The sequence below is a fragment of the Mustela nivalis genome, assembly GCF_964662115.1.
Source record: "Mustela nivalis genome assembly, chromosome: 10".
NCBI lineage: Eukaryota > Metazoa > Chordata > Mammalia > Carnivora > Mustelidae > Mustela > Mustela nivalis.
The window spans coordinates 35,007,691-35,020,231 of record NC_139029.1 but is presented as its reverse complement, the minus strand read 5'-3'; the positions used below and the strand labels follow the sequence as shown (position 1 = coordinate 35,020,231).

The following is a 12,541-nucleotide window of genomic DNA, read 5'->3' as shown; positions in this document are numbered from 1 at the left end:
ATGGTGGTTTTTCTCTCGTCACATCACTTTAGCTCTCTGTAAGTGTTTTCCTCTCACAAATGGGATAATAACCAAATCAAACCCAATTCCTGAACATTTGGTAAGCTAGACTGTGAAGTTTTGTGCTCAGGATTCATGTCTGCTGTCAGGATCGTGTTTTCTGGCAGCTGCGTCCTGGCATATAGTAGCTGTCTGGCACAGAGTAGGTGCCCCTGAAATATTTGTTGAATAACAGAGAGAAGAGCAAGTGGTAATATGCCCAGCCATTATAGCTGTCTGTAACAAATTTTCCTCCCATAGTTTCCCATTAACATCCTCACAGTTAATGAACTTTAGAAGTCCAGTCTAAGCCCCGCCCTCACCCTTCACCCTCCCTCCAGGTGGGCAGGGCCATCCTCCCCTGACTGTCTGGGCCGGGATTCTCAGGGAAGGTCCCCAACAGTTAGGGACAGTCAGGGAGAGTCAGCAATCCAGCAGCACCTGCACCATGAGTGTCTCTGTGCTGAGTGTCATTAGACCCCTGGGTGGTGTCTCTGGGCTCCTGCAAGTGGCCTCTGTGCTAGGGCTGGTTCTGCTGCTGCTCAAGGCAGCACAGCTGAACCTGCACAGGCAGTGGCTGCTCAGAGCAGTCCAGGAGTTCCCGTCCCCTCCTTCCCACTGGCTCTTTGGGCACAGGCATGAGGTAAGAGAGGCTGGAGGGGAGTGGGAATGCTGGGCGTCCAGGGCTCCTGGAGCATCAACCCAGTCAGCAGATGCATCCCACATAGGTTTCTTGTGTGACTAGCACATGTGCCTTGGGGGAACACCCAACTTTCTGCTCAGATCTTGGCTCCTCATTCCACTCCTGGGAGCTCCAATGTTGGAAGGAAGCCTTTGCTGGTGCCCTTAGGCTGGTCTCACCCTCTTTTCTTAAGTAGATCTGCAGGCTGTAATGCAGTTCTGCCCTGCCGCTTCCTGAGGGTGCATGGGAGAAGAATAAGTCACAAAAAAGTCAGCTGCAAGAGAAAGGGAGCAGGGTTGACAGTAGAGAAGACTGTCGCCCTAAACAACTGCTCAGTCCCGTATTTATTAGATACATGATAACAACTAACAAAGGAGCTGAAGACGGCTTATATATTAACCATATGCTTTACAGATAAATAAGGAAGAATAGGGGTTATACATTGATTTCAAATCTTTTAGATAAGCAGGGGAGTAGGATATATATGGTTAAGCAGTATAGAACTTATAATTGAACAAGCACATTTAAGGGGATTATCATGATGACTGATTAATGGCAGGCTGTCTCTGAGGCAGGGGAGTAACATCAAAAAATGAAGCAGGCGGTGTTCCACCCTGAGCAGGGCCGGGCATTTCTGCCTGCTCAGCTTCCAAGACCTAAATCATCCTCTCCCCCAGAGACCTGTTGCTAATGCATGTTCTTCTTAAGGTAACATTTAAGCATGCTTGCCAGGCTAGTTCAATTTCTCATAAGTTATATTTTAAGCACTACCTTGTTTTGAGAGACGGTTACACTGCACCTTAAGGATGATGGCTGTTCCTTCCTGAGTCTTCACCCTCCTAGCTGAGGAGCTCCAGCTCCTCTCTCAGAACACCCCTCCTGATCCTTCCCTGCCTTGGCCACTCGATCCCATCCTCAAAGCCTAGCCCTGAGCTGCTTGGGAACACAGACAGCAGAGGGGTTCACAGCTTATAGAGACCATAGATAGGAATCAGGCATCAGGTCCCTGAAAAATAGGCTCACCTGCCAGATTGGGGTGTCATGTCCCGTGCAAGGAACCAACCAGCTTGGTTTGCCTGAGACTATGAGATGTTCCAGACTGGTGATTTCAGTGTTAAAACCCTGACAACTTATTGGCACACATGAAACAGAAGTTTTCCAGGATGGGGCAGATAAAGAGTATTGATACTGAGTTATACCACTAAAAGAATCTGTTTACCTTCCAGTCTGAGCAGGTTGTGGAATGACAGAGGAAGGAGCAGCTTGCAGCTAGATTGGAGACAGTGCTTACTCTCCAGCTCAGTCAGTACTGGTCCTTCAGCAGGGAATCAGCAAGTAGGGGCATATGAGGAGGGGCTGTCTTGTGGTGTATGGATTGAACGAGCCTGGCCCGGGGATGTTGCTGAGGAGGTCAAGCGATTTCAACTGAATGGAGCCAGAGACAGAAACTTCACATCAGCCACAGGGAGACAGTCATAGGCCAGTTTCTTCATGCAAATTGTTGCACGAATGGCTTCCAGATTGTCCACTTGGAGAAATTGCAACCTTTTGTTAGATGCAGTTGTCCCCTTTCTGAGGTAGGATTTGACCTAAGCAACCACTAAAATGTCTTCCACTGACTCCCATTACATGGATGGTATGGATACTGTAAGCACACGAGTTCTACTTCCATAACTCCTATTACCCCCAGTGCCCAATCAGCTCTCAGTTTCTGCAGGCCTAATATACTGCAGCCAGATATTTCTTCCTCTTACAAATCTGAGACTTCATTTATTTGGTATCGCTCTTATTGGCTAAGTCAGGAATTAGATTGCCATGTGCAGTAAGTTAAAGCTAATCTTTTAGGCCAGGTCACAAATAACAAATGGGACAGGGAAGCATATGGGCTCTGAGACAAGCTCCCTGGATTCTACCCTAGCTCTGCCACATCAAATACTTGCTCTATCCTTCTGTTTCCTCATCTGTAAAATGGGGATGATGATTATTTTGTCTCGTGTGAGTTATACTAATCTCCAAATGTCAGCTGGCACAGACCAATGGTCACAGTTACACTCTAATTATAAAAATTGAAAATAATGGTAATGCCTATGAAAGACAAGCAAGTTTGTAGGTTACCAAACCTGCTACACTAAATAGGGCTGAAATCAGTCAGGAACCATGAAAGGGGAACTCCTGTATGGGAATCCACGACCCAACAGCCTCATCTTTTCCCAGATCCTTCCCACTGTCTTGGAGACCACAGGTCAGCACAGACCACAGCACCTGACAATTGATCGCCTGTGCTGACCCTTTATTTTCTGTCCACTGTCATGGTATCTCACTTGGGGACATTTTTTGTGACCCCAGTTTCCAGGAGGAGGCAGGTGAAACAGCTGCCATGGACCACTGCCTATGTGAGTGGCCACAGCCTAAAAGCTGAGTATCAGCCTACGGAGTTACTGCCACTGCCACTATGGGCATCATGTCTTCTATAAGAGTCTCTCCTGCCCTGGCTACACCTGCTCAGGAAGAGATGGCTTTCCCAAGCAGTTGTCTGGAAAGCTGACAGACCAGTGGGTGTCAGAGTGACCCAGAGAGAGGAAGAGCCAGACAGAACACCGTTTAGCTCCTTGGGGTCCCCAAAGGAACTACTGACACAACCCAGGACCAGGAGTTTCTGGAAGCCAACTGGCTTGAAGAGCAAGCAATTGGAAAGGAGGCAGGCAGCTGTGCTGAAACAGGATTCCCCAGGAGCCCCTGCTGCGCAGGTTTGATGGACCCTGGAGGATGAGGTAATATAGCTTCATGTTAAGAGGCTCCCACTATGCAGTCCCTGCACTGGATCCAAGCAGAAGGGTGGTCGCAGCAATGGACATGACCTGGGAGCACAGAGAAGCCTCTTTGTCATTGGACAACACATCTCAGTATAGGGCATGATTGACTTCCCCACCTCTACTCCCACTAGAACATAAGTTCCATGAATCTGGAATCCCTATCAGAGCCTTGCTCATCAGAAACATTTCCAAACTCCTAATCACTGCCGATATCCAGAACTATCTCCATGTGGCCATCGACCCTCCACGCCCTCTCCATGCACTGGACCTAAAGAGGAAGCAAGGTTTTATTGATTTGTCTTTCCCTTGGTTACAGCTCCAAAATGGCCAGGAGCTACAAGAGCTTCAGAAAAGGGCAGAGAAATATCCATGCGCCAGTCCTCGCTGGCTATGGGGGAGCAGGGTTAGCCTCATAGTCTATGACCCAGACTACATGAAGGTGATCCTGGGGCGATCAGGTGAGTGCAAACCCACTTGTCTGTTGGAGTGGTTCTTCCCTCTTGGATACATTCCTGGGGTACTGTGACATTTCAGGGGAGACTGTTGGCTCAGTCATTAACTCTGACCCTTTACCTGCCATTCTTCAAGCCCAAGAGCCAGCAGAAACCCGAATACTGTTACTCAGTTTGGAAGTTTAAACACCTGTAAGGAATTACCTCTTTCGCTTTCTCCTTCCTTCCTTCCTTTCTTCCTTCCTTCCTTCCTTCTTTCCTTTCCTTTCCTTTTTTCTTTTCTTCTCTTTTTTCTTTTCTCTTTTTCTTTCTCCTTCCTTCCTGCCTTCCTTCTTTTCTTTCCTTTTTCTTCTCTTCTCTTCTTTGTTTCCTTACTCTTTCCTTCTTCCTTCCTTCCTTCCTTCCTTTCTTTCTTTCTTTCTTTCTTTCTTTCTTTCTTTCTTTCTTTCTTTCTTTCTTTCTTCTTCCTTCCTTCCTTTCCCCTCTTTCTTTCTCTATCTCTCTCTTTCTTTCTTAATCCCCTTCCTTCCTTCATTCCCTCCCTCCTTTCTTTCCTTCCTTCCTGCCTTCCTTTCCTCCTTTTCATTTTTCATTCTTTCTACCTTTTTTTCTTTCCTTCTTTCTTGCTAACATTCTTTACCACAATAGTGTGATCCCAGAACTCAAGACAATTTCTTATTCATGATGGCTTGCGTGGAACCCTGATCTTTTGCCTGTGCTGCCACGTGGAATGACTGAGCCACAACAAAAAATCAAAAATCAAAAACAAAAACAAAAAAGGGAAGAAAACAAACAAACAAACAAAAAACCCACTGGACAAGTTAGTCTTCTGTCACTAGCACTGAGAGCAGAAGCTATATTTCTTACTGATTCAACTTCATAGGGCTCTGGGGTGGGACACTCACTCAGTCTGCCTTCCTGAGCAGTAACTATCAGGAAAGACAGAGAGAAATGACTGAAAGGGAAGTGGGAAGTTGGTTGACACAAACTGCCAGCTGACAATCATCAGGAAGGGATGGGGACAATGGTGTAGACAACAGATACCTCCTGGGGGCAGCTTGCGTTCCTTGGTCACCTCCAGTTTCCTGTAATGCCCTTCTTACTTACAGACCCAAAGCCTCTTGGCTCCTACAGATTCATGGCTCCCTGGATAGGTAAGTATATTTCACAAGGACTACGGTTCATCTTTTGCTTAGGTTGCCAACAAATGTCCATTTGGCCCAGACAAATACGAGGTGACCAGCACCACAGTCACTCCATCAACTCTGAATTAAGCTTCCTCTCTCTTCTTCAGATAAAAGCCTCATCCCTTCCTAATGGTAGGGGAGCCCTCCTGCAGTTCAGTTTCTCCCACGTCACTTCTCAGTCCTCCATAATGATCTCAGACTAACTTTTCATTGAAGTCCTCCATTAACCCAGTGCTGCCCTGTTTCAACCTCAATCTCACAGCTGTGCACCAAGCTCTGGGAAGTCCCCTTACTGACATGCACTGTCCTTTCTTGCTTTGTCCAGGATGCCCTTCTTCTGACACCCTGGGTATCTCCCCAGTTGTCCTCAGACAAATCTTGAGAGGTTCCTTCCCCCCATACACACCCATTGTGGTCCAGGGTATGGTTTGCTCCTGTTGAATGGGCAGACGTGGTTCCAGCACCGGAGAATGCTGACCCCAGCCTTCCACTATGACATCCTGAAGCCCTATGTGGGGCTCATGGCCGACTCTGTCCAAGTGATGCTGGTAAGTTCAACCGCTGCTCACCTGCACACTCACACCCACAGCAGAGTTCACAAAGTCCACTGTTAGACAGCTGTGTCCCTCAGACATCCATTAGACATGGCCCCCAGATTCACCCACTTATACCATATTATAATACAGGGCCCCCTGATGATGGATGGAACATGGAAGCACCCAGGTACCCATTTTCATCCACTCTTTGCTCATTGCCCAGAGGAGAGACAGTCATGGTGGATAAAGGGTCTCTTCTTGTCCCTCTTCCATGTCTTTGACTTGGACAGGAAGAGTAGTCAATGCCCCTAGACAACAGGACAAACTGCCCCTGGCTGGCCTGAACAGTAGCAGCTTCAGTGGCAAGGTGGACATCCCATGATGTCACTCAAGTGGGCTCTGGGCTAGAACTGAAGGCTTCTGATGGATTTTAGCCATTCCGTGCAGTGAAATGGAGACCAAGTCTCTACCCTCCAGGGCTGGGTCTTGCCATAACATCACCTCTGAGCCTGACCCTATTTCTCATTCACTGTGCTTAGCTGACATTGTTGAATAAGAGGAACTGAAGTCGCTGATATCCCTTCTTTAGAAACTCCAGTCTTAGCCCTTTCCTTTGCCTTGCTCCCTACCTGTTTCATGTGTAGATCAACCCCAAGACACATTTTCCCCCTTAGTCCCCTGAGAAACAATGTTTTCTGACCTCCTAAAAGGTGGTTACTACCAAACTTCTTTCTAAGTCAGATGGTAAGACATCATGATTAATTAAATAACAATTAACTAACTTTCTCAGACTGCATTCTGAGAAAATGCTTACCATATTACAAACACATGGCTATATGGTGCTAAACTGATGAAATGCAACTACTTTAGAAAGTGAGGGCATCTTATCAGAATATGAGGAGAGGCAGAGAGAGAGTCTAACCTTGTCAGCAAGGGCCTTCTGAAGGAGTAGAGAAAGATACATGTGTCCCTCTACCACAGGACAAATGGGAGGAGCTCCTCAGCCAGAACTCATCTCTGGAGATCTTTGGACACTTCTCCTTGATGACTTTGGACACCCTTATGAAGTGCGCCTTCAGCTACCAGGGCAAACAACAGACAGATAGGACAGTGAAATCCTTAGTTACAGGGTCTATTTCTTACCACTGGGATGGATTATCTGAAAGGCAGTTAGCAAGCTTGGGTGTTTACCAGTCCAAAGAGTCACATTCTGCCAAGAGCTCCTGGCCACAGTCAGATTCAGCCCGCACCAAGCCTTCATTAGAGACCCTGCTCTCTGCCACAGTAAGAAACCTGGATGCTGAAGTCCCTCATTAAGGGCCATGAAACTCGAGGGTATAAGAACGACATGACAAATGCATAGAGTTGCCTGTCCCGTTGATTGAGAATGCTCCATACACAGGACCACCCCACTCCAGGTCATATGCCTCCCTCCATCGAGTCTATTCTGCATCCTCCTTTTCAGATACTCCCAGTCCTACCTTCAGGCCATTCAGGACCTGAATAACTTGGTGTTTTTAATGGGTGAGGAACGTTTTCTACCAGAAAGACATCATCTACAGGCTGACCACTGAAGGCCGCTGGAACCACGGGGCCTGCCAGCTTGCCCATCAACACACAGGTTGTATCTGCCCTCTGGGAAGCTCCTCTCCTTCATTAGGCACATCCCAAAGGGACTGGCCCTGACCCTCAAGCTGAGTCCTGCTGCCCAACCAGGGCCTGGGTACACTCACCTGGGAACTCCTCTGGTGCAGGGCTAGGGTGCCAGGTGTTATGCAAGCAGCTACATGTGTCACCCCATGGGTGAAGGCTGAATGAGAGCCCCTTCCAGCAGTATTCAAGCAGAGCCTCCTTGGCTGTGCTGCTGAGGGGAGTGATGACCTGCAAGCATCTGGTGCTAGAGCTCCCACCCCAACAAACACACTCACTCCCACATTCCTCCTGATCCACCTGGAACCCTAACTGGGGCTACTGTGAGTGTCTGTGTCTGGGCACCCAGAGCTCTCAGCTCTGCCTGGGAACACTGTTCTAGACGGACCGAGTGATCAAGCTAAGGAAGGCTCAGCTGCAGGAGGAGGGAAACCTGGAGAAGGTCAGGAGCAAGAGGCACTTGGACTTCCTGGACATCCTCCTCTTTGCCCAAGTGAGTGTAACAGAGAAGGCCTGAGGCTTTGCTTACAAGTGTGGAGGAGGCCGGCAAACTCAAACCCTGTCCTCGCTCCGTGTCTTCCCAGATGGAGAATGGGACCAGCTTTTCCGACAAGGACCTCCGTGCAGAAGTCGACACTTTCATGTTTGAGGGCCATGACACCACAGCCAGCGACATCTCCTGGATCCTCTATGCTTTGGCCACACACCCAGAGCATCAGCAGGAATGCCAGGAGGAGATCCAGAGCCTCCTGGGGGACGGTGCCTCCATTACCTGGTGAGTGCTCGTGAGACGGGAGGTCCCGACCCTTCAAGTAGAGAATTCCCTGGCTGCCAGGGCTTTGCCCGCCCTTCAGGATAGTTTTGTTTAGGGACCACCTGGATCAGATGCCCTACACCACCATGTGCGTCAAGGAGCCACTGCGACTCTATCCACCAGTTCCAAGTGTTGGCAGAGAGCTCAGCAAGCCCATCACCTTCCCTGACGGACGCTCCTTACCCAAAGGTGTGAACTTCCCCAGTCTCCCTCCATAAATACTTGACAGGAACGTGTGCGAGGTCAGAAATCCACATGTTCTGGGCAGTTGGTGCATGTCTTTCAGAGTCATTTCTCCCTCAGGAAAACCAATATTTCCTTTGTTTGCCAGATGAGGTATATGGTATGCTTCCCACGGAGTTTAATCCAAGAAACAAATACATGACAGCCCCTGAATGCGGCTTTGGGTTTTGCTCTAATATTCTCATTCTTTGAGATATGAGTGCCTGAGAAACCATCAGACAGAGCAAGGAGGTAGGAGGTCTTTCCTTATAGGGTCTATGCTAATGAGAAAGATCAGAGAATTCACCATCATGGCTCAGATGGTCCAGTCTCCAGGGAGACTTCAGGATGATGGCAGAGAGTATCCTATGATCAGATCTGAGATCCCTGCCATGGCTGGAAGACACTGTTCCGCTCCCCTCTACTCTGAATCCCAGCCCTGCCACATCCTAGCTAAGTGATCAGAGACAAATTGTTCAGCCTCACTGAGGCTCAGGTCCTTCATGGAACAATGGAGGTGTGAGCCTTTTCTGGACGGTTGTTGTGGGTATGGAAATGTTCATGGATATTCCCCAAGGGCTCATGGATGGTACTTGATGTGAGTGGTCCCGTGAGTTGCTCCAAAAAGTAAGCCTCCAGTTCTTCCCTGCTTTTCAGCCTGGTCATGGTTAATCTACCAACCTGTGCACGCATGTATGCCTGTTGTGCTGTGTCTATCCTACCTCTCCTACAATGCTGTCATTCCATTAACAGTGATGAGAAAGTCTCTCACAATGGCTGCCAAGCTGTGTGTGGATGCACCTGGGCTCCACAGGCATGTGTGATCAGTCTTCTTTCTTCTGCCCCACAGGATTCTTAGTGACGCTCTCCTTTTATGCCCTTCACCACAACCCAAAGGTGTGGCCAAACCCAGAGGTATGATGGCCTTGGGAGGAGGAGATAGAATGACCTCTCTAGATCAAACCCTCTTCCTGGCCCACCACGGGGTGCTGTCCCTTGAATGATTGGAAGGAAGGGCTTGACCACACCTGTCCTGGCCCTGGTGCTCCCTCTGCAGGTGTTTGACCTTTCCCGGTTTGCACTGGGCTCCTCTCGACACAGCCATGCTTTCCTGCCCTTCTCAGGAGGATGGAGGTGAGGCACTTGTACCAGAATGGGAGGAGGAAGGGGCTATTTTGGGGGTACATACTTGATGTTTGTGACTTGCTACATTTATGTGGGTTACTGTAGATATGTCCTGGCATGTTGGAGTGCTGGGAAAGAGGTGTGTGTCTCTAGGCAAAGAAAGTTGGTAATCAGTGAATGCCATGGAAACTTTAACCCATTGCTCTTACACAATCTCCAGCCACAATTCAGTATCAGTGAGTGTTCCATAGCTCAGGGTATTCTTGTGAGTTCTTCATTTTGTGAGTATGACTTTACAGAATTAGATTTTCTCACATGTAATTTTCAAGTGTTGTCAAAGTCAAAGAGAGTATGGACACAAAAGTTTTCATTGCACACAATTTCAAACCAGCCTTTTCTACTCAACTCCCCATTCTGCCTCCACATGCACCATTGACTACATTGTATGTGTTTCCATACTCAGCTTCCTGCATGCCTCAAATATTTCAGCCATACACAGGAAAGGCTCCTGTGTCTCTTAAGTGCTTCATAAAGTACTCGACTAATCTGTGTTTTTGTTATATTTTCACCAATCAAATGAATTATTGACTCTAAGGTAATGGTCATTCACACTTGAAAGTTTTCCCAGTTGTTCAATTGGTACATCTGATCTGGGCTCTACATACCTTAATATTGCATTTAGAATCAAATCAATCAAATGGGCAATTATTTAAAAATGAGGACATTAAATTGCTTTGGGGAGAAAATCCAGTTTGTTGTATATATACAACACGTGGCATTTGAAGGTTACCTGGTGTAGCACACATGAAGAAGCTGTTCAGTGGGATGACTATTGTCTAGCGTGGCTACTGTGAAATCCTCCAATGCTGCTGAGAGTGTACTATGAATAGTAACTCCAGGAAACGTTATAAGCAGTTACTAGAAAACCATTTTTTTCCAAATACAGGAATCTGTCAATCCTTCACATACAGAGTAAACCCACTTTCACACCACATCTTTAAGCAAATTGTGCTTCCAGATACTGGCTCCAGGATTTGCTTCTCCCTGGGATTGAGTCCGTCCTCCTAGACATTGGTGCAAGTCATGTGGCTGCCAGTAGAGACAGGAGAGGGCTAAACAGCTCAGTTCCTAGCTCAGAATTAATGGTTACTCATATTTTATTCCATTCAAGGTGGGTTTCTTTTTCAGTTCAAGAACATCATTAAGTTTTAAGACTGCCTATTAAGTCTGTCTCTGTGTGCCAAGTCCTCTGCTATGAGATGGCATAGTGCCCTTGCCTCCAAGAGTTCACAGTCAAGAAATAAATGCCTCCACTCAAATGAGACTTCCTTCCTTCCTTCCTTCCTTAATTTATTTATTTCTTTCCCTCTCTCTTTCCTTTCTCGCTTTTTCTTTCCTTCTTTCATTCTTCTTTCCTTCCTCCCACTTTTCCTCCATCCCTCCCTCCCTTTCTCCCTTCTTCCTTCCTTCCTTCCTCCCACTGTTCCTCCCTCCCTCCTTTTCTTCCTTACTTTTTTGTGTGCACTCACTCATTTACTAATTAACCCCACTGTAGGAAACTCTATGTTCCTGGCACTGTCCAAAATAGAAAATTATGTGTCCTTGACTAAAGTATTAGGGTGATGTCAGGGTCCAGGAATGAAGAGGCACAATCAGCAGAAGTGGGGGTGAAGGCAAGCTGGCATTGCCCTTAGCCTTGAGCATGTGACAGGCAGAGGTGAAGGGAGGGCATTCTCTGGGATCTCCTCAGCAGGAGCTGAGTTGGTAGGAGGAGGAGTTGAGCAGGTGACAAGTGAGTAAGCCAACAACCGAGAGAGGACTTTGATGTCAGCTGAGGCATGTGGACATGTTGTACCTGTGATGAAGGGCGAGGGAGGCTCTGAGCTTGGCTGAGGCTTCATGAGAATGGAGTGAAGGTTGGGAACAGAAAAGTCTGGGTGAGGAGGTAGAGGGATGGCAAGCAGAGACATTTCTGCAGTAGAATTGGAAGACTACAGCAGCTGGTTGACTGAGGGGCTGAGGGGGAGGCAGGAGTCTGGACCCAACCTGGCAGGTGATGGTGCAGCAGGTTGAGCGTCACTAAGGCTCTCCCCCTGCAGAAGCTTCTCTGTGCCATTCTGACTTCCTTACCCAACTCTGTCTTGTCCATCCTTTGAGGATCTGGACCCCTGTGTGCCCCAGATGGTTAGGGCCTGAAGGATGGCCCAGCCCACCACCTCTGGTGCCCTGTCCTGCTGTCCCCATTGTGAAACCAGAAACGGCTTGTACAGAGAGCAAACAAATTAATAATTGACAGTTTTAGTAATCACTAGACTTAGCCCTGAGGCACAAGGTGCTGACTGTCTTGTAACGGTATTTCATGCCTGCTGAGAGAACAGATAGGAATAGAAGCTAATCCTGGAAGAGTGTAGGTTTTGTCAAAGGTCAAGGGAAGAGAGTGAAACAAGCAAGGCTAGGTAGGCATAAAGATGTGTGTGTGTCTTGAGGAAAAAGGATCCAGGCTGGGCCCATGCAGGAGGGCCATGAATGTGCTGTTCCTGGCAGGGAGGCAGAGGCCACTTCTCATTTCCTTTTCCCTCCCTGACCCAGGAACTGCATCAGGAAGCAGTTTGCCATGAATGAGATGAAGGTGGTGGTGGCCCTGACCCCACTCTGCTTTGAGCTGGCACCAGATCCTTTCAGGGTCCCTGTTCCCAATCCAAGAATTGAGTTGATGTCCAAGAATGGGATCCACCTGCATCTCAGGAAGCTCCTCTAACCCTTGTGGGGGGCAAGGATAAGCCCCGACAGCCTCCTGCCTACCATCGTTTCAATCTCTCCTGTCTGCTGTCTTCTGCCCACTTCCCGCTTTCACTGCCCACTGCCAGTCTCCTGCTCTCATCCTCTTGTGCATCAGACTGTCTTCCCTTCTCCATCACACCCTTTCCCAAGATTCCTACCTTTCTCTTACCCAGCTGTAGCTCTGACTATCCATGTAAGTCATTATCAGCTGCCTGTCCCCCAGGCTGTCTGCTCTCTCCC

At 48.1% G+C, this 12,541-nt stretch overlaps 1 pseudogene across 1 annotated transcript; it reads left to right on the top strand.

Moving 5' to 3' along the window:
* The first annotated feature begins 397 nt into the window (after window positions 1–397).
* On the top strand, window positions 398–12,303 carry LOC309842937 (cytochrome P450 4A6-like; annotated as a pseudogene). Its single transcript, XR_014316529.1, has 12 exons — window positions 398–682; window positions 3,851–3,992; window positions 5,096–5,140; window positions 5,594–5,721; window positions 6,691–6,819; window positions 7,179–7,333; window positions 7,752–7,852; window positions 7,944–8,134; window positions 8,229–8,362; window positions 9,246–9,310; window positions 9,453–9,529; window positions 12,110–12,303. The product of XR_014316529.1 is annotated as a cytochrome P450 4A6-like (transcript).
* The last annotated feature ends 238 nt before the right edge of the window (window positions 12,304–12,541 follow it).